Consider the following 18,348-nt stretch of genomic DNA (forward strand, 5'->3'; position numbering starts at 1 on the left):
TAATGCTGGTAAATTCCTTGGAGATTCCTGGATACAATCCCTTATTTAAATCCCTGACTACACTTTTGTTCTAGAAGTTGTCAGCTGGTCTCAGGAGCCCACAGACCCACTGCTCAGCTCTGTCTACTCTTGGGATGAATCAGAAGCTGAATTTTCAAATGTTCTAAAAGCTCATTGTTTGCACAAGAAGCAGTCCCCAGCATTGCTGCTCAATGGATTGTCAGGAAAATGACTGCATAGATTCTGAATTATAAATTCTGTCACAAAATACAGCCTGTTTAAATGGCATTTAAAAGCTAATAATGAATCCTGAGTGGTTGAAACAATTGTCTCACATCTTTGTTCTTTCTCTCCTTGTACAGCTGATGGAAATGTTGTCAGTGCTGCTCAAATGGTGAAGCTGCACACAAACATGGGCATGGGACTGAAAAAGTGAGGAGGAAGGTTGAGGCTATGATGGTTTCATTTCTGTGAAGTTTAAGCTCAGGTTTGCCCACGTGGCATTTCCACAGTTGAGACCAAAAAATGGTCAGTGACATTTCAGAGCAGAGAATCCAGCCATAAAGAATGTACCACACATTTAACTGATAAGGTGAATCATAATGGCATTAAGTGGGATTGAAAATATGTGGTTTTTCGAGGCAACCCGTTGGAGCTGCAAGCGAGTAGTCAAGCCATAACTAATTATCATTATCCATTTATTAATCCCAGACTTACCGACATGCTTAAGTCTCCTAAAGTCTTGAGTGCATTTATTTGTGCAATTGCACAGAATGACTTAAACCTTGCAGTTGGCTTAGTTTGTGTTCTGGGAATGGCTTAACACTCAAAGAGCTGGGAGCAAACACACCCTTGGTCCTGCTCCAAATTCTGCCTGTAAAGCAGGTGCTCAGCTGCAAGGAAAATGGGCTGCAACTTAGGGACTTGTAATTCTGTACTTTGGGGTCACCAGGTCTCTGGGACCCACTCGTCCAAAAGAAATGAAACATAACACTCAACTCTTGCAGGAGATTTCTCCTTGGGGTTTTGACAAGCCTTTATCAGCTGCATGGCCGAGGGGTTGTGTCCCAGGCTCACAAATGTCCCAAGAAATCTGTCAAGCCAAGTGCTGTAAACACATCAGTAACACTGGTGGTGAACAGGTGGGGGCAAACAGAATTGCTCAAAATCCTGATAAGGGCATCTTCAAAGCTTCTGCTGATGCTTCCAGTGAACACTTTCCACTTGTAGGTGAGATAAGAGGAGGAATTTCTGATAAGCTTTTAACTTGATTGAGCTCCAAAGACTTGCTGGCAGATACACTACCAGTGAGGTCAGGAAAAGGAGTTTTACTTTACATGGGAGGGAAATTCAGGTTAGATATACAGAAGAAATTCTTTCCTGTGAGGGTGATGAGGCCCTGGCACAGGGTGCCCAGAGAAGCTGTGGCTGCCCCATCCCTGGCAGTGCCCAAGGCCAGGCTGAAGTGAATGGGGCATTGAGCAACTTGTTCTAGTGAGAGCTGTCCCTGCCCAGGGCAGGAGGCTGGAATTGGGTGAGCTTTAAGGTTCCTTTCAACCCAAACCATTCTATGACTCTTTTCTTCTGTGATTTGATCTCTTTGTTCCCCTGTGCCTTCACGTCTCTTTGTCACAACCCTAAAGAACTGCTGCTGCAAACAGGCCGTGCAGAGGGGTGGGCTGGATATAAATGCTTCACTTGCTGTCTCTCTGAAAGGCCGCAGCTGAACCTGTAATTAGGAAAGGAGCTAAACCCATTATTTTCAGCATCCTCACATTGGTCCACATTGACCAGGTTTTGGTAGAGGCTGAGAAGGTAATTTTTTCTTTCAGCATACAGGGTGTGCATACAGCATTTCAGAATACAGGGTAAGAAAATGCAGGCAAAGAAGAAAAGTTGTGATATTTTTTTTCTTTGCTGAGAAGACATGTCTTCTTTCCCTCCTGAGAAATTGAGATATTCGCACAAAAGATGAGTAGGATTTGATAACGCCAACTATGGTTCTCAATTATATATTTTCTCTTCCCTCACAGGAATTGATAATGACATCCTTAATAAAATCCAGAAGAAAAACATTTGTGTGCACGAAGAGAAGGTGTACAGGGGCTCCTTGTGAGTATGGAAAGCTAATAAGAAATCTTATTTAGACACACACATTTCAATTTCTCATGCTGAAATGCTTCTGTTTGTTATATTTTCAACTGTGCCTTTTTTCTCTTTTTTGACAATGTGTTTCACAGGGGGATTTAATTAGTGCTCATCTTTAAGTCATACTTAATGACTTATTGTTATAATAATGCCTATCTTGGCTCTTGATGACTTCAGATTGCATTTTATACATCCATAGGATACCCTCTGATTGATGTTTTGGTGACAATTCCAAAGTTTCACGTTTTCACCTCTCTTCCCCTTAGCCTTCCAGTGATGTAAATCCTATCCCAAGATAGGATAAAGATCCTGTCCCAAGGATCTTCCCAGTACTGTCCTCCTTTTTTTTCTCTTAGTTAGCAGTGAAGTAACAAAGAACTTGATATTCAGCATTCTGTGTCCTTATCAGCATCCTTAATACAGCTGCATGATGCCTAAGACACGAAAATTTCTCAAGCTCATGTTTTGCAGAGCCCATATTTGGGTAATCTTGTAACAGTTAATCAATTTATCTCTTTATTGCCGCTAAGTCGTGGCAAGCTTTTCTCATATTGGCTATGAGAATTTAATTTCTGTATCTCTTTCTCTTATTGCATCCAAGGAGCGCTGTTACATTTCATTTTGGCAGAGACACACACAAGCTGCTTTCCTTTGCTACTCCCTAAATCAGAGCCACCTTTATTAGATTGCCTTTGGGCATGTGTACAGTTTTTTCTCTCTTGGCTGCAGCCTTTGACAAAACATGCACAGAACTATATTTGAGACACATTTTGTGGGATCATACACCTAAGAGAAAAGTGTTTTAAAGGTTGTGTTGTTTTAGTTCTAAACTTATCTAATTATCTGAAGCTGATATTTTTCTTGGTTTAGATGAAAGGAAAACAAAAACATTAGTGCCATAAGTTTCCTTTCTTCTCTGTTTTCAGCTGAGCTCGTTGATTAGTTTTCTGATCTCAGCCAACTTCCCCTTAGATTTTTGATTGCATGAGCTGAATAAAACTGACTTATTCATCATGTAGACAAACTTTGGGAAGGTTTATTCAATTTAGGAATTGCTGTATACCTGTAACACTGTCTTCAGTAACCAGTATTGTTGTTGAGCTTGTGCTGGAACATCAGGATCTGGCCCTTCAAACATGACCTTTAAGTCAGGAGGCAAAATAAAGTATTGCCAGGTTTTTTTTCCAGTTCCTCTAAAACTGATCACATGTTCAAGTAATAAACTTCCTGATGTGTAGTTCCCATCTCCTGAACTGATGGCTCCTGGTCCTCTTTTTGTGAATCCATGTGGGACTCTGCATAGGTGTGAATTCTTCCTCTCTAGAGCTTGTTGAAAAAATTGGAATAATGGTTTTTATGTTTTCCCCATATTTTTATTCAGTGGTCAGAGAACGATTCTTTGCACTGTGACAAACCCTTCCCACAGGTCCATGACCATTTCTGTTTTGCAATGACACAAGGTGGTTACATCACCAAGTTTCACTCGATGGTGCGAGATAGGTGTCACTACGTCAGCTGCAAGGTGTGATTTCTGATCAGAATGACACGTATGGAATGTAAATATGTTCCACCACCAAGCTTGTCTTTCCCCATTTCATTGTTCTGCACCTCCTGCAGTGATACCACACTTCAGGGATGTTGAACACGGCAGGTGGGAGTGGTGACTGGTGAGCTCTCCGGGAAGGTGTGTGACCCAGCGTGCTCCAGAAACACCCTGGCACTGAAGGCGTTGTTGGGAGGCGTTTGCCTTTCCACACTGTGGCAAGCTCATGAAGAAACACGTGTGGGACTATGTTTCATGGGCAGACACGCCAGGTAAGCTCAGCATCTTACCCAACCCTGCCTCAGTTTCCTTGTCTGCAACGCGGCTGCAGCCCTTGGCTCCCTTGTCAGGCACCTGGAGATGCTGCCAAAAAAACGTGTTGGGAGATGCAGCCAAGAACAAGTGTTACGTGGCAGCAGCGCTGCTGTTGATTATATTTCCCTTGGCCTGTCGTCATTCGTGTAGTTTCCTTCCTAGCTCCACCCTCACCCAGGGCTCTCCGGGGCAGTGCTGCCAGTCCCCTGCTCTTTACCACCACCATCCCCCATGTCCCTGGGGTCTTGGCTTCGGTGGGAGTTTGATGCTTTGGTCTTGGTGTGGAGGGGGCGGGCAGGATGCAGGTCCGGGAGGGGAGGATGATGCTGCGAGCGACAGGACCCGCGGAGGGATGCTCCAAGGGGGATGCTCCAGGGGGATGCTGAGGCGATGCCCCAGGAGGATGCTTCACGGGGATCCTCCAGGGGGATGCTCCAGGGGGATGCTCCAAGGCATCCAAGGGGATGCCAAGGCGATCCTCCAGGGGGATGCCAAGGCGATGCCCCAGGGGGATCCTCCGAGGGGATGCCCCAGGGGGATGCTCCAAGGGGGATGCCCGGGAAGCGGTGCTCAGCGGCGGGGCGGGCTGCGGGCAGCCCCGGAGGTTCGGGGGCGGGCGGGCAGCGGAGCGCGCAGGGAGGCGCCGGCGGCGGCACCGCCCCGGCAGGCGGGAGGGGACGGGGACGGGGCCACACGGGGCGGCGGTGACAGCGGCGACAGCCACACGTGCCCGGCCGGGAGCGGCGGCGGAGCGAGCCCGATGCGCGGCTGCGGGCGCGGCGCGGCCCCGGCCCGGCCGGCAGGTAAAGGAGGGGAGCGCACCTGGACAGGGCGGCCCGGCGGGTTCGGGGAGGGTGGTTCTGCAGTTCGGGTTTTTTTTTCTCTTGCTGTTTGTTGGCTTTTTTGAGGTCTGGCGGGTTTCTGCCAGCTCGGTCGCTCTCGCTGTTGCGCTGCCGGTGCTTCCCCGGGCAGCCGGCAGAACGAGCTGTGCCGTGGCAGGCTCGGGGTTACTTCGCTTTTTTTGCTGTGTGATGCTTCTCCTGGGACTCGCACCTTGTGTGAATAACTCTTTTTGTTGCCGTTGATGTGAGAAAATGATGCTGGGGAAATTCTCTGCTTCCTCAGGCAGCTCTCACTGAACCGACGCATCCCCATGTGCACTTGCTGACTGAAATTGAGTTGGTTGGCTGTTGACTTTGACTAAATAAATAAGCCACTTAACAGTAATAATAAAACAATCCCTAAACTAAAAACAAACAACTAAGTGGAACATTCACGCAAATGCATTGACACAGTGGAATTGTTTTAAGGGTAACTTTGAGGGGAAATGCAGTGTGTAAGCCATAGTTGGTGGGGTTTTTTTTGTTTTTTTTTTTTTTGTTTGTTTGTTTTTTAATTTAAGAGCTGTTCCTACGATTGTCATGAGAGATAGTGTGAATTTTCATTGATATTCGCCTAGCACAACTATGGCAACTGGCAGGGATCCAGTTGGTGCCCTTAGTTTTATGACAGTCGGTTGCTCAAAGCACACTGAAAGCTGAATTACTGCTACGTGGCATTAAGAAAATAGAGGTTCTCACCTGGATATCTTACTATTAGGTTACTGTGATTAAACTGTAGAATTTGTCATGTATTTTGCAGTAATTCTCAGAAATGATACTGTTGAGTGAGTCGATTTGGCTGTCAAGATGAATGAGTGTATTTGAGTAATAATCTTATTTGTTTGATTTCTTGCTGCTGTTCAATGCCATCATAAAATAGCTTATCATAAAGCAAATAAACTTGCATGTGCTGTAGCCTGAAGATGGGTTCAGTATGTATAGTTTCACTTTGCTATACCCATGGAAGGAAAAAATAAAAAATAGTGCAGAGAGGAAATTTTCATTTTACTTCTTAACAATTTTGCGCTTTTAAAAAAATAAGAATGGTAAATTTTGTGCAGTTTAGACAAGTTTAACTTTGATTGTATTAAAAGAGCTCTGGGATAGTTTGTAGATGTGTGGGTTTAAGGTGTCAATTATACACAAGGGCATGAGGGGAGGCACCGCTGTCACTGACAGCAAGGTGGGTGTCTAAACAGCCCAGGGATTCCTGTAATCATCCCCTCCTGGGACAGTGCATGAGGCTGTACCAGTGCTAGAAGTGTTCCTTATCATGTCATTCAAGGTAATTAGAACCATAACTGGCTCATTTTCACTCATTTCACTGCAGTTTTTTTTTTGTTTTGGTTTTTTTTTTTTGTTTTTTTTTGTTTTTTTTTTTACCCTGTGTCTTTTTCATTTGGTTATGTAAGCAGCTGCTTTTGGACTAAGTGCGCCTCTTACTTGAACAGATGATTATTAAAAAAATCTACCTGCTCAGCCAAGGAACACTCCTGGGGAGAACAGTGGTTGCACCTTGGATGTTGAAGTTCACTGGGATTTGGTGGAGCTGGAGTCAGATTGTGTGTGTGGCTGGAGTGGGCTTGGGACAGAGGATAAACCTCACCCCAGAAGTTTCTTGGTTGGTCCCACTGACATTTCCAGGCAATACTGAGTGTCTTCTTCTCCTCTTTTAGTCTACACTGTGCAGATTTGCCCATTTTATCTTTAATTTTTCATAGACAGCAGAAGGTTGCCATGAGGCCCCCACCAGTGGCTGTCAAATTCAGGCAGGATGTGTGTAACAACTTGTGCTGTCACTTTGTTGTGAGAATTTTGGGTTTTAACTGTTTTGTTCACCCATCACCTGTACCATGAACTAATTCTAGCATAGGGTTTTGAATTCCAGTCTCCCAAAGTGCAGAGGGTTGGGGTTCTCATCACCTGGGGTCCCTCTGCCTGGGCATGGGGGAGAGGGGAGCTTTACCTCAGCAGAGGAGAGCAAAGCATGCCAAGTATGCTCTGCATTTCCTCTGTGTTGTTTCCACTCTTGAGTGGAAAATTGCTCCCTATTTCCTCAGATTTGGAGGATTTACATTGGCACTCTTCCCACATTCCCAATTTACTTCCAGTTGTACTTATTAGATAACATGCTTGCATAGGAGCTTGTTTATAAGAAAAATAACTTTTTTTTTTTTTCAATCTATTCCTATTCAGCTTAATCATTTAAATGTTCCCTGGGCCCAAGGGGTCTGTTTCTTAAGGCTTAACTAGTCTTTTCAGGATTGTGAGTATGTTGGAACCATGAGTGCCTTGAACTCTGATTTTAAATCATGTATCAGTGTCACAGCTGATCCTGAGTGCACCTCTGTTTCCTGAGATGTTGATGCTGTAAAATCATCATAGAACCTGATGGAATATTCATATTTGGATGATTTACATGCCTCAACATCAAGGCTTTCTTTGTGTATCCCGTTGTAATCCATATAAGATTTTGTGTGATCCACGTAAGAATTAACTCCCCGTTGTCTTCTGTGTGAGGGTTCTAATGAGGACCACGAGTGATGAGAGAAACTGGGCCAAGTCTCCCATGTTAGATCAGATGATTGATCACCTTTTTATACACCTGGCAATTTCTGCCTTGGAGAAATTAGCTTGGGTGTAACTACAGGTTCACCAGCATAGCCACGGAGTGGGTTGATTGCTGCGTGGGCAGATGGTTTTGGTCCAATTTAGGGATCAGTAGTAGAGAAGCTTTGTTGATAGAGACTTTTTTTTCTGTTAGATGTTCTCTATCTTCCCTGGATATTGGGTATCTTGTGAGCTGCAAAGCACTGTGGATGTGCAATCTGTCTCTCCTGCCCTGAGAATGTCACCTCCTAAGGCAGATTTGACTTTTGGCACCCCTGTGGCCTCATGCCTTGCTGTGCCAGGGTAAACACTTGCAGGAATATAATTGTATTTAAAGTAACTCATCAAAAACCTACTCTGGAGTGATATAAAGGAGTGTCTTGCTCTAAATTTTTTTGAAATATTTAGGGATCACAAATTTTTCTTAATCAAAAACTTCAGTCCTTTAAAAAGCTATGCAGCCAGAGGTAATTTTCAAGCCCTTTAAGCTATCCTTTCAACTTAGAAATTACTTGGTAAAATATTTGTAAAGACTGTAGAAAATTAGATGTTAATTACCTTTTCTTGAAACATTCCTAGATGGTTTTGAACTTAGGTTGTTTTGCACTACATTATATATTCAGACAAATCAATTATCTTGGGGGGAGGAAAAAAGCCTGTGATGTGTGCCAGGTCAGATGTTCGGATGGTGTAACAGTAACCAGGTTCCTTGAATGAATCTCTCTTTCAATTAAGAGAATCATTAGAGAGGAGAATGCGGGAGTGGGAACAGCCTGAGTGATGTGGAGTAAACAGAGAACAATTATTTATAATTTCACGTAATTCAAGATGTTAAAGAGGTAAGAATAAATGAGCAAGATTCAAAGATTTTTTTTCCTAAGATCCTCTTCAATAAAAAAAAAATTCTTCCATAGCTAAATTATGCTTCTGCTTCACACAAGCATAATTTACCTGTGGAGCTCATTACTCCAGTATCTTCCTGTTAAAGATATAAATGAATTTAAAAGTTGTTTGGCAAATTAGGAGAGAAAACGCCGGCGGCTGTTAATCACAAAGATGCAGGTACGATTGCTAGATGAAGCGGCTCCTAAATCACAGATTCCTGGAAACAAGGATTATTTTGCAGGCAGAATCACGGTATGATTTTGTGACCTTATAGTCTTTCCCTGAGCATCTGTTTTTGGTCAGAGTTAGAGGCAGCTTATTGGGGCCTAAGTGGATATTTGGAGTGATGTGGTCCCCTTGTGTCCTGTGCATGATGGAAATTTGGATGTGTTTTCCTGGGATCACTGCTGCTTTGTCTGGAATAGTTTCAAACAGGTGAACATTAGATGCAACTTCAATTTCCACAGTTGGGGAAGAAAACCTCAGGTAAATGGTATGCTGTGTTTCCTTAAGTTTTGATTAACTGGCTATTCATAAATGTAATCTGTAAAGAACACAGATGGAGTTGACCTTTTTGCAAGGCTACACTGCTGCTGCAAAGCTCCATTGTGAAATAATTGGATTATTGTGGGAAAATCTGGAGCATGTAATAATTTTAGTTTTGATTTCTATTTTTTTAAATGCACACTGCTTTTCTTAGAAGACTTTTTTTGTTCTTTCCTTCACATAAGCAGCCTGCTGACCTTTAGGCATTTTTTAACCCTTGCTCTGATTCTTTCACTGCCTCCTGTCAAACCCTAGGGGGGAACTGATGGGGACAAATTGTGTCTGTGCTTTCCTGTTGACTTCTGAGGAGAACAGACCCCAGAGCTCAGGGTCTTCGAGTCTGCCTGTGGAATTGAAGCTGGATCTTCCAGTCTGATCATGTGTCCAAGGGTGTCCAACCCTTCCTGCCACCAGAGAGGACCCTCATGTTGGGTACATTGGGGATACTCTGCGACCACTTTTGGCCTTAAAGGAGAGCCTCTTGGTAACAATTTGTGGCGGTCTTAAGTTCAAACTAATTAATTGTCTTGCTTGCTCCTGGTGTTTTGTTCAGTGGTGGTGAGAGCTGGAGCACAGTGACCCAGGGGGTGACTTTTCCTCCTGCCGTGGTGGGTGCCTGGTTCTTGTGTATTTACACAGATGCTCCTTCACTGGCTTGTTTTCACTTTCCCAGAAAAACAACTTGCTAAAATGCAAGCTAAATACTAACGTAGCTTTTGAGATCTTTGTTTGGTTTTGTTGGCCTTTTGGGATGGGGAGAAATAAAGGGAGATCTTATTCATATCCTTCCTTTCTGGGAAGCACTTGTACCCTTGACAATTCTTCCTGTTGCCCACTCCTAGAACTATAGATGTAGTCTGTAGAGTAAATTTTGCTTTACTGGAAACTTTAGGTTTGGGAGAATTTCACTGTTTTGGGAATTCTTGGAATTGTGTAGCTTTACTGCCTTGAGAGCAGAGCCAATTTAGAAATAAAACAGTTCTGCTTTTGCGTAATGCCGTAAATTAAGACACAGAAGCAGCTCTGTCTTTTTACGATTTATGAGCGTGCACTTTCATTCTCTCCTCCCAAACAGATAAGCCCTGCTCTAGAAGTTAAGTTTCTAGCCAGGGCAGGGTATATAATCTATATTGTTTGATAATCTTTTAATGGGGGTGAATGGAAATGACGGGGCCATGCTAATTTATTTGAGCAGGCATTTGTCTGAGTTGCCATTGATGTGGAGGTAGTGATGATCAGGAGCTGTCAGCGAGGATGGGGCAGTCTCTCTCTCAGCTCACTTTATCACGGTTGTGAAGGTTCTTTTTTTTAAAGTCTGACTCATTTGGGTTTAAGTGAGGAGAGATTAAGGGCTCAGTTCTTTGAAATTTTATTGGATGCAGGTTCCCCTTGAAGTTAAATCTTATTGAACCTAATGGTTTTGACAATTTCAAATAACAATATCCAAATGAATGAACATAACTCATCCCCTTGTCCCTGCTTCCCTGGGTTTGAAGAGGAATGTTTTTTTGCTGTCTTCCCTCATGGGAAACATCTGCAGATCCAAATGGCAGATCATTAATGCTCATTCAATAGCAGGATTTGTTCCCAGTTTCTTCGACTTGGAAACAATTGACTGGAGAGTTTTATTTTGTCTTGTTTTCCTTTTTGAATGCAAACATCTAATTCCAGTTATATATTCTAGTGGATTTGGTAGATTCCTGCTATTTGGGATTGCTTGTAATTATTTTAGAATAAATGCTCCGTACTCAAATTCAAATAGCGGGAATGGTGCCTTTGTGCTTGTGGTGAGATTTTAATTTATTTTATTGTATAAGTGGCTGAATTTTCTTCAGCTCTGTAAAACTGTAAGATACAAATCTCACTACAAGCATTTGTGTTCAGTTCAGGGAGGCTTCTCGTTCCTCCCGTTCACCAAATGCTTCACAGTAGCATTTAACAAATAATCTGTCTGGTCTTTGATAGTAAGCAAATGAAAGCTGATCAAACATTCACCTAGTTGGATACAAAAGTTGTTTGAACCAGAAAACCTGCAGATCTGTTCAGCTGACTGTGAGCAGTTTGTATTTCAAGACACTTGCCAGATTGGTGACTCTTGTTCATATCTGCTAGACGGAGGAGATGAAATTTGAATAGCTCTTAAATCCATTTAAAAAACATTACTACATCTTTAAAGGGTTTATTGACACCTGCTGAAGAGTTCTGGATTTGAGCTTTATGTGATTTTAATCCATGAGCCAAACGAGGAAATTGTATAATTATGACAGCTGAATTAAAATACCTTTTAGTCAGTATTCATCAGAACTAAACATCCATGATTATAAACTCAGTGTTTTGTTGGTTAATTAGGGGCTATGTAGTCATAATTTGTTGCACTTAACATTTACTTTGAGAAGATGTGAATGGGGCACAATAATGGATAATGACGAGTGGTCAGCTTGATCTGTTCTAAACTATCCTGCCTGGAGCTATATGTACGTGAAAGGAGGATTAAAAACACACAAAAACCCACGGTGGTAGCAGTGTACAAAGGAGCAGCCAGTGTGGTTGGGCAGCAAGAGCTGTAAGTATTCTTAAGGCAAGGTATTTAAAGTTTAGCAATCTACCCCACCCTGCCTATGGCAAATATGTCCTGGATGAATCAGGCCCTGATAGTTTTTTAAGGACTGCATAATGTGTCTGCAGGTTCTCATGGAGCAGGTTGGTCATATTAAATCATAGAAAAACTGAAAGTGAATTTTAAATTGCTTCATCAGGTGTCATCCTAGCTCAGCGATGACAATATTCCTGTTTTGTGGAGCTTTTCTGATTGGATCACTTCCAGGAACCAGAATTAACAAAGCCAGGCTTTGCTATAGTTGAGGTTCTCTGAACTTCTGCAAGTAAAATCCTGAACAGGTAATTTATTATTCACCCCAGCAGAGTATTCCTATGCTTTAATTTTTGACCCTTTTATTCAAGCTTTAAATAGTGACTGGAGTCATAGTTTGTGGTTTTCTTATGATGCTGCTGCCTGTATGTAGGGACTTCATCTTTAGCAAACCAAAACCCCAGTGTTAAGATTTTGGAAGTGCCAAAGTGTAATTAAATGCACATGAATTAAATTCACAAACTTTACCTGATTTTCTCAGTGAGAAAGTAATGCTGTAACAGAAACTGGAGACAAGGTGCAGATTTGGAGTGGCCAGGAGGCTGAAAACTCAGACGGTGAATAGAAAGAGAAACCTCAAAGCTGGCTCTTTCCTGTGAGAAATGACTGGTATTTAGTGATGTGTGCTGGCATATGTTCAGTCCTTACTGTTGGGAAAAAAGGAAGTTTAAAGAAGTTTAAAGGGGTTAAAGGAGTCTTTGGGTTTGCTGCCATTTGTGTGCTGAACACTTTGCTGTCGTGACTTCAGGGGAGCAATGTGACTGGTTTTAGTTGTATGCATTGGCTTCTTCATATTTAAAGTACTAAATTATTGTCCAGGGTGAGACCCTCAAACACTTGACTTCACCAGGAGATTCCTAAGAGCTTTCTCTGTCTGTGTCCCCTCCAGCTTTCTCAGTGTGATGCACAACTCCAGATATTTAAGTGCTGTGATTTTCTGTAGGGGGACATGTGTCTCTTGCAGAAAATCAGGGCTACTACTGGTGCAATTCCCTCATTCAGTGCTGTGCTGCAACACACCAAACTCTTTTCTTTAGGGTTCTTCAGCCTCCAGCCTTTGGGAATTAAAAGACTGCAGAAACACTGGTTCACTTTACCTGTAGATGCACCTGAGCTCTGAGCCTGGCTTGTGCCATGTCACTATTGGAAAGAGGAACCTGCTGTAGTAAGAAGAAAAAAATAAAAGGGCAAGCCAGTAGGTTTTTGTCCTGCTCAAGTTGTCATCAGGGCATTTTTATGAATCAAAAGTGTTCTCTTTGGGTTATTTTGGTAAATTGTTAAATAAAGAATCACACAGAGCTTTTAATAGACCTCTCCTCTATAGTCACAGAAATTTGATAAGAAGTGTGACAGTAATAGTAGTTATTTAGGGAGAAATGCTGGCACATGGACAAGTAATTTGCGTACAGTCGCAAGCTGCTTTTATTGAAATATATGATTTAAGTGCTAGTAAAAGCACGAGTTGATTTGGCCTCCAGTGGAAGTGAGTCTCCGATTTCCTTCCTAGGTTTGTTTTCTCTGAAAGTTATGGAAAGGGAGGATCTATTTCTGTGCACCTCTTGTTATAAAAATAAACCATTTGTTGTGAGGGAGGTGAGCAGGGGCTGGAAGGAGAGAGTGAGAAGGAAGGAGGCTGCAGGGCTGGATTCCCAACAGAGCTCCTCCAGCAGGGACCAGCTCCCTCAGCATGTGTCTACCTGCCTCAGTCCTGGTTTTGAGTTGTCCCTCATGTGAGCCCTGTTACTTTAGAGCTCTTTTTGCCTCATTCTTCCTCTGCTTGTACCTAAACCTCTCCTTCCCCTTGCTGCTCACCAGGTTTCCCTCTCCCCCTGCTCCTCCGGGTGTCCTGCTCCAGGTGCCAGCATTCCCAGGGATCTTCTGATGGGATTGGGAACAACGAGACAAATGATAAACCAGATTCAGTCAGTGGGGAAGAAGTGTCCCAGTTGCTGATCTCAGCAGGTGGCACAGTGCCTTCCAGGAGAAGGATCTGCCCCTCCAGGATCTGGTTTGAGGTGTACATCATCACTGCAGGAAGCAGATCTTTGTGCATAGGTGTCCCTGGAGAGCTCTGCTGCTCAGCAGGTGTTGTTTGCTCTGTAAAGATCATATCTGATTGCCCCATTCTGGTACAATCCCACAAATTTGACTGGAAAGGTTGAAAGGGCCTTTTTGCTTGCACAGGTACAATTGCGAGCCACAATATTTTGAAGGAAGCTCAAAGAGTGGAAGGAACTTGTGAAATATGTTTGTAAAAATACACCCAAACACTTCCTCCTTCATTTCCTCTATACATACTCATCATTTTTCTTCTGTTTTAGAAAAGACAGAAGCAAAATGAAAGCAATACTTTCATAAGCTGGAGGCAGGTGCACGGTATTTTCTCAGTAACTTTCACTATCAGATGCTATTTTAAGATGCTTGTAGCAGCTGTTCGTTCTCTTATTTCTCCTAGTTACTGTCTGCTCATAAAAGTTGAGAAAAAAGCCCTTCAGATTGTGCAAAAGAGCCTCTAAGGAGTTAAAGTGGCCCTGTTCCTCTCTTGCTGCTAAGTGGAGGAGGATGTGTGCTTGTTTCATGTGTTTGTGAAAGATGAAACTCATCTCATTTGAGCCAATTAAAAATAAAAAAGCCAAGCATGGGATCTAAAAGCCCAGAGCCTAAAACCCCATGAATCTGTGAAAAAACCCCAAACCCAACTGAAAACAACAAACCCCAAACCTAAAATAGAAAATATTACTTTAGATGCCTTTATTATCTGCATGTAGCAAACAGGCTTTTCTTTAAGCTTTGTATTTACGCTGGATATTACTTGTGATCTTCTGCAGAGACTGTAGATTTCTTTCATCTCACATCAATAAAATAAAGCTGGTTTGTTTTGGTTATCTTGTTTCCATTGAAGCACGTAAAATTGTTTTTCAAGAAGCACTTCTTCTAGTTTGGCTGACAGCAACAGGTCAAGTCTCTATTTTATTTTATATATTTGAGTTTAGCATCCTGACTACGCTCTGCAAATGAATCTGTTAAAGCAGAGCAACAGAAGAGCAGGATCTGTATCCACAGACTGGCATCATTTGAAGCCCTACAGGGAAGCTTAAGCTCAGTGGGAAGATTTGGAAGCTGCCCAAGCCATGACCCTGCTTTAGCAGCAAATCACCTGTGCAGTGAAGATTTTACCTGCACTGCATCAGTGCACTCCCTGTGATGCTTGTTAGTGCTAAAAATAATTCTAACACTGATTTCCCCTGGGTAATTAGCCTGTGCAGAATCAGATTGAGATTAGATTCTTTTTTCTGGTGCCTTATCAAAGTTAAGTCCAGGTATTTGCCATATGCTGCAGGGAGAGAAGGCTGTCTCAGTTTGTCCATATTGCAGGGAATTCAGTGTCCCTTGCTGCCTTCTGGGATCACAAGTGGAAAGCTTAGCTTTCCACTTGGGACTTTTTTTTTTTTTTTTCTTTTTTTTTTTTTTTGCAAAGGAGGCACAATGCTTGCTTGAAGGTGTTGATGATCCAAGGAACATCCTGCCCCTGGTAAAGTATTCCCTTTTCTTTTAATAACTGGTGATGGGTTTGGAATGCTCCAGGGCAGACTGGTAATGCTGAACAAAGGGTTACTTTATTTGGATGATATTTTCTTATCTCTGTGGCTATTGGTGCTTAGCATAAAGCATTGCCAGATAGAGAAGCCATTGCAAAGAAGGAAGTGTTGGTTTCTTTAGAAAAAGTCATTCCATTCCTAGTAATGGTTTATCTTTGGCTGTGTTTGAGCTACAATGATATTAAAAACCTGGGGTACTCGGTATGTTCTGTTATAGAAATAACCACCCATGCAGTGGTTGTTCAGCCAGCAGAGAGCTATTTCCCTGATATTTTCCTTTCTCTCCCAGGGAGGAATGGTTTCATTTATGGCTCCTAGAGCCAGAAGACTCAATTTATAGCAAAAAGATAAAAGAAAAATAGGAAAAAAAGTCCTCAGTCACTTTTCTCCCTGGTCTCTTATCACCTTCTTGTCAGCCTTGTTTCTCAGTGCACTGAATTCAGACATTATAAACCTAATGGAGGTTATAAAATCATATTAGAACTTTCCATAGCCAAATATTGTGTTGCATAAGAGAAATGTAATTATCTTTCCTTGTAATTTGTATAATGTCTCCTGCATTAGGTTTTAAGCCAGTGAATGTGCCAGACAGGCAGAGATGGGGGTGAATATCTTATTCCAGAGCAGCCAGAATCAATAGAGGTTTTACACTGAGGGAGTTCCATTAATTCCTTCCAATTTGAACCTGGGCTAATATGCATTCAAGTGAGGAGCACCTTCCTAACAGCCTCTAATGTGTGTGTTGGTAATTTCAGCTGCCATGGATTTAAGTGTTTATTAGCATTTAGTTGTAGCTGAAAACACGCTGATTGAATTTTAACTTACAGGTGGCTGGCATGCACACTGACCCAAAGTTTTCACCTTCATTGGATAAACAAATGAGTACAAGGATTAAAAGATTTGATTAATCTAGAGCTGTAATAGTGGTGGGGTGGTGCTCAGGTGTGTTTTTGTCATCTTGGCTGACTTTGAAGATGGTGCTTTAAAAATATTAACCAGAAGCATCTTCAGTGTGCATGGGGCACTTCTGGGTGTGCAGGGAATCATTCCATAGTGAAGAAACACAGGAATTATGGAAAAATTGTCTGTAAATCAATTTGAGTTTGTTCAGCTTATTTGCTTGGTTATATTGGCACTTTTATAATATTTTCAGAGTGTCTTGCAGTATTTCTCACTTGTGGCTTTGCTGGCTTCCTGTCAAGTCAGTAAGTGAAGTAGAATTGCAGGATGATTTCTCTAGGCTTTCAGTGGCATTTGAAATATCTCTTATAGCCACCTGGTAGAACATCTAAAAAATCATTTAGCTCTAAATATTATGTGAATTTAAGGGAGTGCATATGGAGTGTTTTACTGAAAGAAACCAAAGCACATAAAAAAAGAGATTCTAAAAAATTCCAAGGACCATAATTAGAAGATACTTAAGGGAGGATAAAATGCTAGAAATATTTGTTCAGTCATAGTGAGCTGTGACCAACTTTTTTTTCAGTAATCCTTTCTGTCTTGTCCTTATTGTCCCCCAAAAGAGGAGGAGATGGCAAAACAAAAGGGTATAATAAAAATGACAGGTGCAATCAAAAGCAGTCTCTCTGAAGGAAGAGATTAAAGTATATGGATTCTTCTGAGCATATGAGATTTGGCAGCATATTAAAGAGAAAGCTGAAGGAGATAGACTGAAAACATTATCTTTTTCTTGTTACCTAAGAACAAGAAGCCATTCAATTAAATCAAAAACAACAGAGTTAAATTGATAACAGGAAGTGTGTCTCTTTGAATGTTTTCTGTTTGCAGATTTTTGCCACAATGTGCCATTGAAAGGGGAAGAATAAAGAGGCCAAGCTTAGACCATGAATTTGGCAAAATATGTTTTTTCCCTGTGGTTGCTTAGGGAATATTTGGCGATGCAGTTGGCCATGAACTTCTGAGGCTTAGGAAGGAAGAGGGAAAACTTCTGGCCTGTGGAGGATAAGGACTACATGAACAACGTGTCGGTACCAAGGGCACACTCTCTACATGCAAGGGAGAATTTCTCTCTCTTCAAAATGAAGTATTTCTATTGATGCTGTTCTGTATGGAAGAGAAAAGCAGAGGAGATTGATATGGGAGGAAAGAAGAGCTGTATGTGTGAGTATGGGCTGGCCCCAGCAATCTTGGCTCCAGCACCACTGTGGAGAAGGGTGGTCCCCATTCCCAATCTTCCAGTGATATCCCTAGGGAACATTTCTTGTCATGGTGCTGATCTGTGTGTCTTCTTGAGCTGAGGAAGTGAAAAAGCAGATGGCTGATGGCAGAGTGCATTTGCCCTTCAGACTGTATTTACCCTTGTCTCGGATGAGAACACATTGTGTATTTGTCGTTAATTGCATGTCATGGCCATCATTCGGGTTAATTTATTTGTAAGTACAATACTTATATAAGAGGAGTTGTAGCTGCAGCAGGAATGTGGGTGTAGAGGTTCAGAGGCAGAGTGTGGTTAAACTTCCAGGCAATCCAGTGACCAGGGATGGGCTTATTTCTTCTGTGGCCTCAGTCAGACAGCTGCAGTTGTCTGACTGCAGGCAGTATCACTGATGCAGCAAATATCACTGATGTCTTGCTCCAGTGCAGGAGCTGTGAGGTGGCAGCTCAGTGGAGCTATCCCTGCTGTCTTGACAAAGCCACTTTTAAAATATTTTTAACATTTTGATTCTGCTGTGTTGCTGCTGGGCTTGAGGAGGACACTCAGGAGGACTCCCGATTAAATGTAGGTTAGTCTGAGAGACAGTGTGGTCCCTGCACCATCCTTTCAGAATGGGCATTTCTAATCAGCAACTGAGGCAATCTAACTGGGAGAAAGAGCATTTGACTTGGGGAAAGCAACTGGAAAAACCTACAGGAATTAAGTCTGCCCCTTGGTAACAAAATCTCAAAGCAAACAAAATAACAACAACGGCAGTGGGTCCTCAAAGGGAGAGGGGTGGAGAATAACAGGAAGGGAATGGGAAGCAGTAAGTGCCTTGGGAAGTGGATGTTGAGCTGGGCTCTGCCTTTATTTGCAACATCTTGGCTCCAGCAAGTTTCAGTGCAAGTAGGCGAGCCATGCAGAGAGCAGTAGCAGAAGATGAGTTGTTTAAATGACTCCCAGCAGTGTGTTTCATAATGTTTTGTGCAAACGTGTTTAGCCCAATAACTGCT

General features: G+C 42.4%; 1 protein-coding gene across 3 annotated transcripts in view; it reads left to right on the forward strand.

Moving 5' to 3' along the window:
• Positions 1-18,348, forward strand: part of MCTP2 (multiple C2 and transmembrane domain containing 2) — a 123,381-nt gene that overhangs the window by 2,083 nt on the left and 102,950 nt on the right. Inside the window, exons 2-3 of one of the 3 annotated variants that reach the window (XM_038146811.1) lie at positions 2,034-2,112; positions 3,766-3,963. The gene's annotated coding sequence lies outside the window, so the exon portion shown is untranslated. Of the gene's footprint in view, positions 1-2,033; positions 2,113-3,765; positions 3,964-4,680; positions 4,810-15,092; positions 15,111-18,348 lie in introns of those variants that run through there. The other 2 variants (XM_038146810.1, XM_038146812.1) reach the window with 2 other exon arrangements.

This window comes from Motacilla alba, chromosome 10 (genome assembly GCF_015832195.1).
Source record: "Motacilla alba alba isolate MOTALB_02 chromosome 10, Motacilla_alba_V1.0_pri, whole genome shotgun sequence".
NCBI lineage: Eukaryota > Metazoa > Chordata > Aves > Passeriformes > Motacillidae > Motacilla > Motacilla alba.